The sequence below is a fragment of the Hipposideros armiger genome, unplaced genomic scaffold (assembly GCF_001890085.2).
Source record: "Hipposideros armiger isolate ML-2016 unplaced genomic scaffold, ASM189008v1 scaffold_174, whole genome shotgun sequence".
In the NCBI taxonomy this organism is placed as follows: domain Eukaryota; kingdom Metazoa; phylum Chordata; class Mammalia; order Chiroptera; family Hipposideridae; genus Hipposideros; species Hipposideros armiger.
The window spans coordinates 2,196,633-2,212,649 of record NW_017731524.1 but is presented as its reverse complement, the minus strand read 5'-3'; positions in this window follow the sequence as shown (position 1 = coordinate 2,212,649).

Genomic DNA, 16,017 nt, shown 5'->3' with positions numbered 1-16,017 from the left:
TTCCCAGTGGTAGATGAAAATACTGTTTTAGTTCCACCATTGGTCGAATCCTTGGATGCCAAGGGCTGACTGTAGAGTCAAAAGTTATACATGAATTTTCAACTATGCCAGGTTGTCACCCCGAACCCTCATATTGTTCAAGGGTCAACTGTACATTAAAACTTAAAAAAAAGGTGCTAAAGAAAATGGGCAAAAAGAATGAAATTGAATGGGTGTGATTATAAAAGGTCTATAAATGAATTAACTATAATAAAAGCAAGTCTAATTGTGTCTGTTTAAGCTGTATTTAATTCATTATACAGCCAGTAAATATGCATTAAACTCCAATAATCAGGTTCTCTGCTAGACAGCTGACAAGATAAACGCAGCCCTGGCCCTCCGGGGGCTTATAGTCTTAAGAGAGAGACATTACAAAATAATTATCCAAATATTTATGTAATGTTATCAAAGAAAAGTACAAGATGCAATGAAGGTGTGCAACCAGAGTAATGGGTTGGGGAATGGGCTAGGAAGGTCTGCCTGAGGAACTGACATTCACACAAATGTCTAAAAAGGGTGAAGAAGAAATGACCAGGTGTGCAGGGGTCAGGAGAGGAGTCTGTGGGAGGCTGTAAGAAGGAAGCAACTTGATGTGTTCTAGAAATTACACCAAGGCTAATGTGGCTGTAGAGGAATGAACAAGAGGGAGGAAGTTGGGGGCCAGAAGAGCAGGACAGGCAGATAATCAAGGCCTTTGGGACTCAAGACTTGGGTCTTTGTCTTACAGAGAATGGAAAGCCATTCCAGGTTTCAGCAGTAGAATGACTTCAGCTCTGACCCCTAGAATGCCTCTATGGGGAAGAACTTGGGGGGAGGGGGGAGGGGGGGTGGATGAGGAAAAAACCATAAATGTAATTCAGTAAGAGGTGAACGTGGCCTAAACAGAAAGAAATAACTCTGGACAGATTAAAAATATACTAGATAAAACAGTAATTCAAGTTATGTTCTCCCTTCCTTTAGAACCACTCAATGACTTTACGTCACACTAGAATAAAAATCCGAACCCCTTACCATGGGCTACAGGGCCTCAGATAACGTGGCCCCTATATATCTCTCCACATTTACCAATGCCACTTACCCCTGAGCTCACTATCTTGTGGCCCACAGGCCTGTGTTTAGTTTCTTGAACTCTCTAATTTCTTTCTTTTTTATCTGTTGCTTTTTTTGACCAAAGCATTTGTCCTCTATATCTCCTCAAGGCTAGCTCCTCTTCACATCTCAGCTTAAATCTCATATCCTCAAGGCCATTGCTTTTCCCCTCTCTAAAGTCATCTTATCATCTCTACTATTCTGTCTCATTCACTCATTCAATAAATATTTATCAAGCATCTATGAAACACTGGAAGATACATCAGTGAACAACATAGAGGGGAAAAAAATCCCTGCCTTTAGGGAAGATTCTAGTGGAGGGGGCTGGCAGATGATAACAAAATATGAAAATTTAATATGTAAATAAGTGAATATAGAGTACGTTAGAAGAGCAGGAGATTGCATTATGTCAGGAAGGCTCTGAAAAAAAGGAAGGGGAAGGGGAATTGACCAGGGAAGGGTAGAGGGGATTGTAATTTTTAAAAAGAGAGTAGGCCTCATTAAATTAGATGACAAAGACAAAGAAAGTGAGTTACCCCATGGAAACTCCAAGTTTGTTTTCCTTTTAGCCTTTATTATAATTTTTTAATTATCATATTTGCTTCTTCACTTGGATTGTTAAGTTTCATTAGGACGAGGGCTATTGTCTGTCTTGTTCATTCTTGTATCCCTAGACCTTGGTACAAATATTTTGTGCAATAAGTTAATATATAGAAGGAAGTAAATGTTCAAATGTTCTCCCATCAGCTTCCATATCTATCTAGCTCAAGCAAGATGCCTGATCTGAGGCAATGAAGGTGATTTTCCAGGATATCCAGAATTTATTTGGCAGAGACCCATGGTAGCTAAGGTTTCTGTCTGCTCACCACACATTCTCTTTCCGTATTTTTCTGGTAACAAAGTGGTTCTATATTGTGTGAGTCTTCCCCTTATGCACACTAAGTGAGCACCTCCTCAGATGGCTAAAGTTCCCCATTAGTGTGGCCACACAATGAATCCTGGGATGGATGTGTGACCCAAATAGTGCCAGTCAGGGCCTTTAGGGGCTGTTGATGTTGTTGCCCTATACAAACAATGTAAGCTCCCTGTGGCCTACTTTGCCCCATGTAGAGAGAGTCTGCCTAAGAATGAAGACAATGCAGACAAAGCAGTGATTAAAGAAAGGAAGAGAGGTGGCTTTATAATTGTATAAGTACTCCTAGACTCATTCATTCCCAAAGTCAAGTTTACTCTTTGAACTTCCCAGTTAAGTGGGGGGAAAAAATCTTAATTTTAAGATTTTGTTACTGCTAACAACTTCCTTGGAGGATACTAAACAAAAGTTTAAGGGGGAAAAAAGTTTAATCAGGAAACTGAAAAGGGTAATTTTTTTCCTTCTTTAAACTATCCATCTTCCGACTAAGTAAGTGTTGAATTAATATCTAATGGCCTGGTGACAGTGGGGCCATAATAAATTCTATACAATATGAAGATCTGTTCATTCAATCCATGAAACATATAGTGAGCATCTACTCTACCCCAGGTTCTATGCTAGGAGCTGGGTATAGAATGTTAGCATCATAGCCGAATCCTTGTCCTTGTTTGGAGAATATAAACAGCAATAAATTTCATGTGAGGTAATATAAATGGAGGAGTCTGGGTGTAATGGAAGTTCAAAGTCAGGAGACCAACTTAGTCACCAAGAGTTGGGGGGATGGAGTACTCAGAGCAGCCCTCAGAGGAAGGTGTGTTTATGGGAAGACCCAAAATTTACTAGGATTTTGTCAGAGGAAGGTAGAGGAAAAGAAGAAAAAAGAATTTTAGTGAGAGAGAAGGGCATCTCAAAGACCTAGAGGCAGGGGGATCTGGGGCCAGGAATGTTCATCTGTGATAATATCAGAAGACTCTTGAGGAATGTCTCCATTAAATCACCTATCACATGACCTTGTAAAGGTCACGCATTCAACCTTCAGCATTTGCGCCTCAATGACACTTTCCCTTTTCAAAGCACACACCTGCAGTTTTATCCCACATTTTAACTTTTCCCATTTCATCTTTTCCCATTTCTTTATTAAAAAGGTGCAATCCATTAGGATAGATTGCTTATCAATATTATTTAGCAACTTCATTACAGAATAATACAAGTGTTCACATTTCTATCAAATGCTGTAAATGACTTAACATTAAACTGTGTTTATAATTCTATTGAAGTAATTTCTATAAAATCCTCCTGAAGATAAGGTTTCAGCTACACAGCATGTAGTCTAAATTTGACAAGGGTTATGCTTTACACCCTCTGTAAAACATTATAATCATATATTCCAATAAGTTTCTGTAGAGATGAAGTGGTTGTTTTGTATAACAAGATCATATATCTTCCAGCTGGAATAAAATGAGATTTTGAAAACAAAGTTATTGCATTGTTAAATGGGACATAGAAAAGACATTTCTCCTCCTCAGAATGTTTGTTATGAATTGAAACAGAAAATATTTTTATGGGGACAGCAATCATAACTTACGAACAATTCTATTTTACTGAGGTTTTTTTTCCAACAAATCAATAGTTTTGGTTGGAAAGAACATTCTTCTAACTTGATATGTTAATGTTCCATAAAACATCTTTGAGTCGAAATATTGCATTACGCACGACTTTCATTTTGCTTAGTGAAGGCCAAATCATGTTAATTTTGTGCAAACCACCATCTGTTTTATTATGGAAGATCACTATTTCTCACTTGCTAAAAATATGTACAAAAGAAAAAAAACAAAGCCTCCCAAAGACTACACTGGTACACATTTAGCCTTACTACAAATGTTCTATGGTCTTGAATTGAGCAAATCACCAACCAATTTGGCAAACGTTAATATTGCTGCCTGCTTTTCATAGAGAGAAGTATTTTGTTTCTGTTGGACACATTTTCAGGAAGTGAGGTAATGCTCAATTTTCCCCTAGGAAAGTAAGCTTGGGGCCTGCTCAGAACTGACTTGATGGGCCATTGTTTGAAAGTAGAGGGAGGTGGTGGTGGGTGGTATGATGAAACCAAGATAAGACTGAACTCAAAGGCAGTGAGTATGAATGTTCAAAGTCATTGACATCAATTAGACTTTTGCAAAAGAAATGACTGTTGTACGCGGCTTCAGGATTAGTAAGTCATTATTGATCATAGAGATCTTCCCCCTCTTATCTCCATCTGGCCCTTCATATAAAAGTTACTCTTTCCTGGGTAACTTGGAGTTGCCTTCTCCTCCAAAAAAGGGGGCGGGGAGAGAAAGACTTTTCAAAAACTTCTCTGTATTGGCTATAAAAGGAACTTCACAGTCTTTAATATCTACTGCTTGAAGGCAATAAAAAAACACAGAAGGTACCAAAACAATGTATACGTATTTTAAGAAAGGGAAAAACTATTAAAATTGTAATACTCAGGCCGGCTGAGTGGCGCATTGGTTAAGAGCTGGCTTGGGATGCCAGCTCTGAGCAGCAGGGCCCCAGTTTGGATCCCACATGAGAGCCAGTGACGCTGCGCCCTCTATAGCTAAAATGGTGAACAACAGCTCAACGTGGAGCTGGGCTGCCGTGAGTCGCTGGCGACAGCGTAGGCTGCATCCCCTGCTGCAGCAGGCTGCCGTGAGCTACTGTGAGTGGCCGGCAGCCAGTGTGAACTGCCAACAGCCGCTGGGAGTGGCCATCCAGTTGCCAGCAACCGATCTGCCTCACCTGGGAAGAGCACAATGATAATACCAACATGGGCCAGTGAAGCGATGTCCTCCACAACTAGACTAAAGAACAAAAGGACAACAACTTGTCTATTCCCCTTCCCTGATTCCCCATGTTCCCCTCCCCTAATTCCCCAATAAAATCTTTTTTTAAAAAAATTGTAATACTCATTACATACCAATAAGAAAAGGGAAATACAGGTCATGTGTATACATTTTTTTTGCACACCCAGTATATTTAGTGAATTCACAGGTTGTCTCAGTTAATGCTCATTTCATACTCTGTTTATGGTCACAGCAATTTTGCCTAAGACTGAAGCTCTCATTCCTTCCCTGAACTTATAGTTCTTAAAGTGTGAACAGAATGAATTGCATTCCTGAAGGTTCTAGCCATGTCTCAAATATCAGTTAAGAAACTTAGAAATTACTAAAAACCTGGGTTTCCAGAACTTTTTGAACTTTCCCCTAGTACCTGGCAGAAAGTATTCCCTAAAGGGACTAATTCATAAATAGGAAGACTTTAAACCCTGAGAGAAACTTGGCTTGATGAACTTGCTCCAACATTCCAAATGCTTTGGAAAATATTTGATTATTTCTATCACTTATATAGCAGCCAATTATTTTGTAACTACTCATTAGTTCATCCTCCCACATCTTCATCTCACTGTCATGCCTTGACCAAGGTTATGAGATGCAAAAGAAACATTGATCTAGAAGATTTCACTGAAGTACTCAATGTTAGTTAGCCCTGTGACAGAAGGCATCCCTGAACCCCAGCTGTGGCCATGCTTTCCATCTGGAATCTCTCTGAATTAATAATAAAATAAAAATATCTGATATTTACATAACACTTTTACAGTTTGCCAAATGCTTTCACAGGTTTTATCTTATTTAATCTTAATAATGGCCCCCCTGAAAGTGATACTGCAGACAAGATTCATTCCCATATTCAGAGGAGGAAAATGAGACTTTAGAGAGAATCCTTGTGGGAACCCAGATCAAGTTCCAATTCAGGAGACCTGAAGCAGTGACTTATATAGCATGAGATCTAAACAGTGTTCATCCTCCAAAAGTTAATCCATATGAATCTTTTTGCAGTGTCTACAGCCTGCGTTATGGCCCAAGTTATTGTCATCTTTCCCTGAGACTCTTGCTGTTCTGACTTGATGTTTCTCCCTGCCTTCATCCTGCCCCTTCTCACATGCATGGCCGGCGTGATCTTTTCATATCACTTATCAGGTCATGTAACTCCCCTACTTGGTAGCTTTCCATGGCTTCTTTCTCATTTTGCAAGTAGAATTATCTAAATTCTCTCCATGGCCTACAAAGCCCTTCATGATCTATCTCCTGAGTACCTACCTCTCCAACTTCAGGTGGTGCCAGCCGCACGGAGCCTCTCTGTGTGAGGCGCACCAAACTCATTCCACCTGAGAGCCCTTGCATATGCTCATCTGTTTGCCTAGAACATTGGTCTCCGGATCTAGTTCTCATGTCACTTCCTGGACTAAAGCAGCCTTTCTGATCACTCTCTATTACCATATCACCTGGTTTTACTTCTTGGTAGCATAACTATTTGAAATAATCATATTTATTTTCTCTCCTCACACACACTAGCTCTATAAGAACTATTACCTTGAATATCCAGATCCCTAATATCCTTTAGTCTTAACATCTTGACAAGTATATAATTGGCACCCAAGAAAACCTTTTGAATGAATTAATGAATGATGTATGACAGGCATTTTTTATATCTATACTATGAATCTACCTAAGTATTTGTATGGATACAAATAATGTATCTTATTAATTCTTTATTGATGACAAATTGGGGTGTTTGCAATATTTTGCTATTATAAACCACACAAAAACAAACAACTTCATTCTTACATTCTTCTGTATTTGTATAAATATTTCTGTAGGGTTAATAAGAATGTAGGTTTTGAATGTTGATAGCTACTACTAAATAAGTAATACAGTAATTCTTTAAATCTTCCTTTGGTATATCAAAGCCAATAATGTGCTTTGCTTGCTGTTTTTTCTAGATTTGTATATTTTCCCCACTATCTTCCTTCTGTAAAATCTAATAATACCTACATCGAATGAAACAGGGCTCTCTATAAAAATGAAATTTACCTGGGGTGCCAAAAAAGGTATACAAGTGGACATTTTGATCAATGTTGCTCAAGCAGTAGTTTGCCATAATCAGAAGTGTCTGTATGCTGAGGTAACCACTTTGAGCACCTCTTCTAATTACAGAAGTCAAATGTGACTTGTATTCATCTTTTGTTATCAGTATATATTATTACAATTTTAATAGTTTTTTCCTTTCTTAAAATGTGTATACTTTTTTTGGCACCCTCTGTTTATCAACTCTTTTTTTTATGTGACCAAATTTCACAGTTATACTTGATAATTTTTCAACATGATTCTATCTTATGCTCAGAGTTAGCACTTGCTTATTAAATACTGTGTAAAATTTAACTTATGAACATTTTTTTATAAGAAATCTGTAAGGGAATTATCAATAGTCTACTGTGGCTCTAAATCTTGGGCTTCATTATGCTGCCCAGTCATCACCTAGTATTTAAATCGCATGGAAAAACCTGTAATCAGTAAATCTGATTTTTCTTGCTTTTATAATTATCTCTCAAACTGACTGAAAATGAAAAGAAACTGTACTACTTGAAGAATTAACAAAATTGACTCCATTATCTTGCCCAATTAACTCTTCTTGTTTCTGCAGTTAAGGATAACGCCTCAAGGGCTTTGTCAATCAGGTTTAAATCTCTCAGATAAAAATCCAAATTCTCATTTAAAGTATTCAAAAGAAATTAAGCCTTAATATGGCCTCATGCTTGTCCTGCTGGGAGAGCTGGCACTCTCATATTTCAATTTCTCAGTCTCTTTTCATGAAAAGTGTTTTTAAATCTCAGAGTAATATAATCTTTTGTGATTAGATTGATCTCACTTTTGAAGAACGTTCTCTCTATAACTTTGCTGAGGTTGCCTGATAGTGCCAAAATGACAATTTCAACACCTTAACTCTTCTTTTCCTTAATTCAGTCCACCTTTTGATCATGCGTTTGGCACACAGATGGATAAGCAACACCATTTGAGTTGGCATTTGTGATATAAACATTATTGCTCACAATAGAAATTTGTAGTTAACCAAAGTTCCAATCAATTGTTTGCTCCTCCATAAGCAGACAGAGAAAAATAAAGACCAAGGTTTCAAAGCTGAATATTTGGTTCCTATCTAGGAGAGATTTTATTATATTGATTTTTTTTTAATTTCCTCAAAAAACAGTTTTACTTACAAGTGACCTAGTTACAAAACACAAATTCATATTACTGATAAGTAAGTAATCAAATTATTCATTGAATCTTCCTTTGATATACAAGGGCCAAAAATATGGTTGGTTTGTTTATTTATTGTTGGTTTTTTTTTTCTTAATTTATACATTCTATCATTGAAGTAGCCACCAAATTTAAATGATTCTAAATTATTTTGGCTTATGTGGTCATATGCCTTGAATCTTATTACCTAATGTTAAGTGAAAATGAATAAGGAAGTAAATTACAAGTCACCCCAAAACTTCCCCATAGGCAGGAAGGTTCACACTGGGGCAATTCCAATCGTCCAAAACTATCCACTATTTAAAGACTTTCCTATAGCATGTTGACAATTTGCCACAACTAGAAAAGATGTGAAGTGAATTTCCTATTGTGATCTAAGACAAGCTGGTCATTTCAGAGCAATACAAAAATTTAAAGGACAAGGTCCTTGGAATATAAAAATACCATCCTTCATTTACAAAGAAAACCCAGAAATTGACTTTTTTTCTGTCATTAAAGTTCTGACTGAACTTAGAAAATGATCCCTACTCGTGGTCTAAAGAAGACCTAGTTAATTTTTTAATAGTATCTCGGAAACATAAAATTTTGTATCTTTCATTTTGAAACCTTCTAAGAATTGTTGTTTCATCCATCATGAAGGTGGACCAGATGCCTTTAAGATTCGTTCTTGCTCTAATCTCCTATGATGTGAGTTTGTTCATCCATTAGGCCTTTGCTAAATATTTACTATTTACAAACACTATCCAAGATGTCTGGAGGTATTTAAAAAGAGGAGGTCTTGGGCCAGCTGAGTGGGTGTTGGTTAGGAGTTGGCTTGGGACGCCAGCTCTGAGCAGCAGAGCCCCAGTTCGGATCCCACATGGCCAGTGATGCTGCCCCCTCTACAGCTAAGATGGTGAACAACAGTTCGACCTAGAGCTGGGCTGCCATAAGACGCCGGCGATGGTGTAGGCTGCAGTGGGGCTGGCCAGCAGCTGGCGTACACTTTCGTGAGCTGCCGTGAGTGGCCGTCCAATGGCCAGCAAGCGACTGCCTCACCTGGGAAGAGCGCAATGATAATACCAACATAGGCAAGTGAAGCGGCATCTTCCACAACTAGACTGAAGAACAAAAGGACAACAACTTGTCTGTTCCCGTTCCCTGATTTCCCAAAGCTGTTCTCCTCCCCCAATTCCCCAATAAAACTTAAAAAAAAAAAAAGAGGAAGTCTTTCAGAAGCTTACCCTGCCTGTTTTCAGGACAATTTTACTCATATACACACAACGTGAGTAGGTGACTTAAATTTCCTCAGCCTTATCAGCTTTCTATGTTTCACCTAAAAAGTTGTCAAACACCTTTTTGTTTTCCTTTTCCCAAAAGTCCTGATATCACTGAGTTGTAAGTCTTTACTAACTGCCAGTATTGTATCAGAGAATCTTGACTCTTTCACTATTCTTAAAACACTTCAGGTTGACTTTTTAGGTAGGAAAACTACTGGGAAGTTACCATTTGATCCTCACAACAGGATGGTGACCCTGGAGACACTAATCCAGTGACATTTATTTATTCAATACCTTCAGGACCTTTTTTTCTGAGCCTGTAGTGCTCTCAGGGCTGATAATCTAAGGAGAGAGACAGGCCGCTCTAAGGGGATGGGGAGAATTGGAGCCAGGGGAGGGTCTCTTTCAGAGGTATGTCATGAGCAGGGGAAGCTTTTGGGTGGAGCTGGACCTGAGCTGGTGTGGGGAAAAGGAGCATGCATGGACTGGCTACATGGAGAAGGGTGAGCAGACAGAGTGAAGGTGCATTCCCGACAAACGAAACGACAGTTATTCAACAAATATTTGTGTTAGACACTAAAAACCCAGTGGTGCCAATATAATGCATTAGTTTTGTTTGTGTCCAGGGTTACAAAGGCAAAGAATAGATTACAGCATGGCAACAGCTATTTCTGAATCCCAGTCTGTTGCCAGGTAATGTTCTAAGCACTTTACTTATAACTGCTTAATTCTCAGAACAACTGATGAGAAAACTAACTCAGGGACTGAGTTGCTTGCCTTGATCAGGTAGCTGTTAAAAGATACAGCCAAATTCAAACTCAGGCCGACTGGCTCTTCACCATGAGAAGACAGTAGCCTCTCCTCTCACACCAGACAGAAACCAGTGGTATGTGTGCAATGTGACAGGCAGCAGGTGGATAGGTCAGGAAAAGATTTTAGAAAACGGTTACTGAATAATTAGCAGGCCTTACCCAGATAAGGAAATGGGACAAGTGTGTACCAAAGAAAGTATAGCTTTGGAGAGTAAGCCCCTTCTCTGACTACTGCACCCCACCACCAAGCCTATTATAGAAATGCTGTCCCTGAATTCTTACAACAATAGGGATACAGAGTTTCTTGGATTTTATTCTAAGAACAATGGAAACCCAGAGAAAAGTTTAAGAAGAACATTATTAAATTCGTACTGTAAGAGGGCCGGCCTTCTGGCTTGTCAGTTAGGAGTTGGCTTGTGAGCACGCGCTCCAAGCAGCAGGGCTACCGGTTTGGATCCCACATGGGCCAGTGATGTTGCGCCCTCTACTGCTAAGATAGTGAATAACAGCTCGACCTGGAGCTGAGCAGCCGTGAGTCGCCAGCAACGGCATAGGCTGCAGCAGGGCTGCAGCAGGCTGCTGTAAGCTACTGTGACCTGCCGTGAGCCGCCGTGAACCGCTGTGAGTGGCCGTCCAGTGGCCGGCAACCAATCTGCCTAAGCCAGGAAGAGCGCAATGATGGTACCAACATGGGCCAGTGAAGCAACGTCCTCCACAACTAGACTGAAGAACAAAAGGACAGCAACTTGTCTGTTCCCCCTCCCCCAATTCCCTCAATAAAATCTTTTTTAAAAAATTGTACTGTAAGAAATCACTGTAGCTGTTGAATAGAAATGCATTGGATGGGGACAAAAGTAGGTACCAGAAAACTAGTTGGAAAGCTATTTTAGTAATCCCAATAAGAAGCGATGGTGGCTTCCATGAGAGACAGATTATAAAAATACAGGAGGTAAAAAAAAATTGGGGGGCCAGCCGAGTGGCGGGATGGTTAAGAACTGGCTTGGGACGCCAGAGGGCCCCGGTTCGGATCCCACATATGAGGGCCAGTGACACTGCCCTCCACAGCTAAGATGCTGAACAACAGCTCAACCTGGAGCTGGGCTGCAATGAGTCGCTGGCGACGGCATAGGCTGAAGCCCCTGTGGCAGTGGGTTGCCATGGGCTACCGTATGTAGCCAGTAGCCAGCGTGAGCGGCCAGCAGCCGCCGTGAGCGGCAGTCCAGAAGCTGGCGACTGATCTGCCTCACCCGGGAAGAGAGCAATGATGGTGCCAACTTGGGCCAGTGAAGCGATGTCCTCCACAACTAGATTGAAGAACAAAACGACAGTAACTTCTCTGTTCCCCTTCCCCCAGTTCCCCAGCGCTGTTCCCATCCCCCACTACCCAATAAAAATCTTAAAAAAAAAAAAATGGGAGGTGACACTAAAAAAGAAGCAATCTGGAAGAAAAATAGGTTTGCACAGGAGAGCATGTAATGATCATGTGGTTTCATATGGCTTCAGTGAAGGGTGTACAGTGGTGTAGGTAAGTTTATGGGGAGATGGAACTAGAGACAAGAAGGCAGGCTCCAATCCATGAAAGGCCTTGTCTGTCAAGCTAAGGAATATAAAGTTCCCCCTGAAAGCTAAGCGATACCACTAAAGGCTTTCTTTTTCTGTGTAACTTGTTGTATATATATATATATATATATATATATATATATATATATATATATAATATATATATTTATATTTATATTATATATAATATATATGTATTATATATAATGTATATGTATTATATATAAATATATATTTTTATATAAAATATATTTTATATACATATAAAATATATTTTTTATATATTATATATTATATATATTATAGGTATTTAATTGGAAATAGTTTTAGATTTACAGAGAAACTAACACAGATAACACAGAGAGTTCCTCTATACCTCACACCCAGTTTCCCCTAATGTCAACATCTTACACAATCATGGTACATTTGTCAAAACCAAGAACTCAACAATGGTACATTACTACCCACTAAACTCTATATTTTATTCAGGTGTCACCTATTTTTCCACTAATGTCCTTTTTTTGGTTCCAGGGTCCCATACAGGATAGCACATTATGCATCAGTAATCACATCTCCCTAAGCACTTCTTGTCTTGGGGCAATTTTTTAGCCTTTTCTTGTTTTTCATGACCTTGACAGTTTTGAGGAGTACTGGTCAGGTGTTTTATAGACTATCTTTCTATTTGGGTCTCCTGATGTTTTTCTCATAATTATATTGGAATATTAAAGGATTTTAAGAATGGGGATTATACTGATTAAGTTTTCATTTAGAAAGATCATTCTGTGTATTGAGAGAGAACTAGAATGCTGCCTGCTAATTTAGTGATGATGATTTTTGCAATATGAGACTAGAGGTGATTTCTACATTTTCATCTTGGTAATTCTTTTATCTTGTTTCAATACTTTATATGGCACGCGGGTGCTTTTATTTTTTTAAAAAAACAACACAGTGATTTTTCTTTCAAAAGAAAAACTGGCACCAAGTAAATAATATGTCAACAGTGATTAATTCTGAGTGACTGGAACATGGATGATTTTTATTCTCTTCTCTTGGATTTTTTTCTCTATCTTTAAAAATTGTGAGAGGAAAAGAGGAAAAAGAAAAATACAGAAGGAAAAAAGTGATTTTAGAAAATGAGGCAGAGGAGGAGATGGGAGTGCAGTCAGCAGCTGAGTTGGGAGAGACACTAGAGGCTTGAACTCAGTGATGAAGAAATGGAAGAGATACTCAGCAAATGGATGCCAGAGGCCATGATGTCTGATTGGACAGAGGGTTCAGAAACAGGGAAGAGTCTCTAGTTTCTGGCTTAGCAACTTGTGGGTGGTACTGCCATTCAGATAGCTGGGGAACTCCAAAGATGCAGAAGGTATGAGGAGCAAGGAACAAATTTAGTTGTAGATGCACAATCAATTGGTTATTGCATCTGACACTATTGCCTTCTTGTTAGCTCTGTCTAGCCTTATGTTTTTAGGTGCTGTTCTTCCCACTTTTCCCCATAATTCTCTGACTATTCAGTATCTTTTTCTAAAATTCTTATTTATGCCTCCTGTAAAACCCTAACATTGGAAATGCTCAGATTGTCTCCCTTTGTTTCTAGATTCATGACAATGGTGCATTTGTTAAAACTTAGAACCAATATCGGTACATTATTATTAACTAAACTGCAGATTTTATTCAGATTTCACCATTTTTTTTACTAATGTCATTTTTTTCTGTTTCAGGATCCCATAGGTTTCTCTACTTCTCATGGAAAAAGCCAAATGTAAATATTTCACTCTATCTTTGCCACTTCCCAGTAATATGAACTTAGGTCTAAATTAAATACTCTGAAGATGTTTCTCCATTCAGGAAATGAGAATGACAATATCAGCTCTGCCTTATTCAGAATGTTTTTGAGACTCACAATTATACAATAGAGCATGGGTACCTCTTAGTACTTTTGGTCTGCTATGACAAAATGCCACAGGCTGGGTAGCTTGTAAACAACAGAAATTTAATTCTTATAGTTTTGAAGGCTATCAGTCCAAGATCTGTGTACCAACATGGTTGGGAGAAGGCCATATTTTAGGTCACAGACTTCTTATTATATACCATGTTTCCCCATGTAGAAGACGCTCCCATGTAGAAGACGCACCTTAATTTTGGGGCCCGAAATTTGAAAAAATAAAATTATTACATAAAGTTATTGAACTCAAGTTTTATTCATCATAACATTCATACAACTCCTCATCACTATTAAAACTCCCAACCATTAGTTTGTCCTCATCTGTGTCTGATTATGAGTCACTGCCATCATATATTGCCTCGTCCTCAGTTCCATCTATGGCCTTTGAAATGCCACACTTCTTAAATGACTTGACAATGATCTACAACCACTGTATAGGATGCACCCAGTTTTTAGACCCCAAATTTTTTGAGAAAGGGTGCATCTTGTACATGGGGAAATGCAGTATGCACATGCTAGAAGGAGGCAAAGGAGCTGTTTCCAGCCTCTTTTCTAAGGACACAAATCCCATTCATGGTGGCTCCACCCTTATGATCTAATCACCTCCCCAAAGCCCCACCTCCTCACACCATCATTTTAGCATTTGGACTTCAATACAATCATGTGTCAAATAACAATGTTCTGGTTAAAACGGACTGTGTATGCAATCATGGTCCCACAAGATTATAATGGAACTGAACCTCCTATAAGAAATGGATATGTGGTTCAGGAGGATTTTTTTTTTTTCCCTCTGATAGGAGCAATATCTATGGGGCTTGGCAGTGCATTCCCTCTCAATCACAGCACCTGAATTTTGAATGTACATATTGCATCCTAATCAGTCAGCCACTGACCTGTTTCAGCACAGAGGAGCCTGTCCCCACAGCTCTACATATTCAGAGGATACTACCGCCCTCCGAGATCTAGCTTTATAGTCTTCACAGTGCACTGCTTTGAATTCTTTGTTGAGGACCTAAGATCCTGTACAAGGACATAGGTCCAGAGGAGCTATATGGAGCTACCTTAACAAGTATTAAGAGCCATTGCCACTTTAGTGAAAGCTTTTTGTGGTAGTGTGAAGCCAGCCTGTCCCTGGACTTTGAAAATATTTTCAGGTTATAATGATGTAAAGCATAGATAAGTTTTATTTCTTCCATCCATTCAATTCCAGAGAGAGCCCTTTGTGCCAGATAGGGTTAATGGAACCAAAAACAATTTTCCGAAGTCTACTTATTGAGTTCTTATTTCTACACCCTCTCATATTAAACATCCTTTTTTTTTTTATGAGTACCACAAAGTTCCTTAATGTGACCACTGCTCTAACATGCAATAGGCAAAACCACATTGCCATGGCAATCCCCTATGTTCTTTCACCTCTTCTTGATTTCTTATTCCTATGGATCCTAAGGTCACCTTTCACTCTCTCCTGACTGTCACTGTTATGGTGACCTATGCCTCACCCAGCCAGTTTCTCCTTGATATTTCCAATCAGTTCAGCCCGTATCCCTGTTCATGGAGCAGAACTGACAGCTTAAACGTTCTATTTTTGACCCTGTCAGAACGAATGGGGAGGGGAGGGAAGGGATTATGAGACGATGTTTATAAAGTCTGCAGTAGTGGACAGTCATGTCCTAGGCCGTCCCATTCACTCCCCGCTCACTCACTGACACCCTGAGCAACAGCCAGTCCTGCAAGCTCCATTCATGGTAAGTGCCCTATACAGGTGGACCATTTTTTATCTTTTATGCCTTATTCTTACTGTACCTTTTCTATGCTTAGGTATATTTAGATACACAAATGTTTATTGTTGTGTTACAGTTGCCTGCAGTATTCAGTACAGTAATGTGATATACAGGTTTGTACCCCAGGAGCAATAGGCTATATCACATAGCCCAGATGTGTAGTGAGCTATCCCATCTAGGTTTGTGTAAGTGTACTCTGTGATGTTCGCACAACCACAAAATCAAATTTCTCAGAATGTATCCCCATCATTTTTTGTTTGTTTGTTTTTTGTTTTCTTTTTTACATGTTGAACTGTATTTTTTTAAAGATTTTATTTGGAAATTAGGGGAGGGGAGCGTCGTTGGGGAATTGGGGAAGGGGAACAGACAAGTTGCTGTCCTTTTGTTCTTCAGTCTAGTTTGGAGGACACCGCTTCACTGGCCCATGTTGGTATTATCATTGCGCTTTTCCGGCTCTCGGCAGCTCACAAAAGCTCACGCCC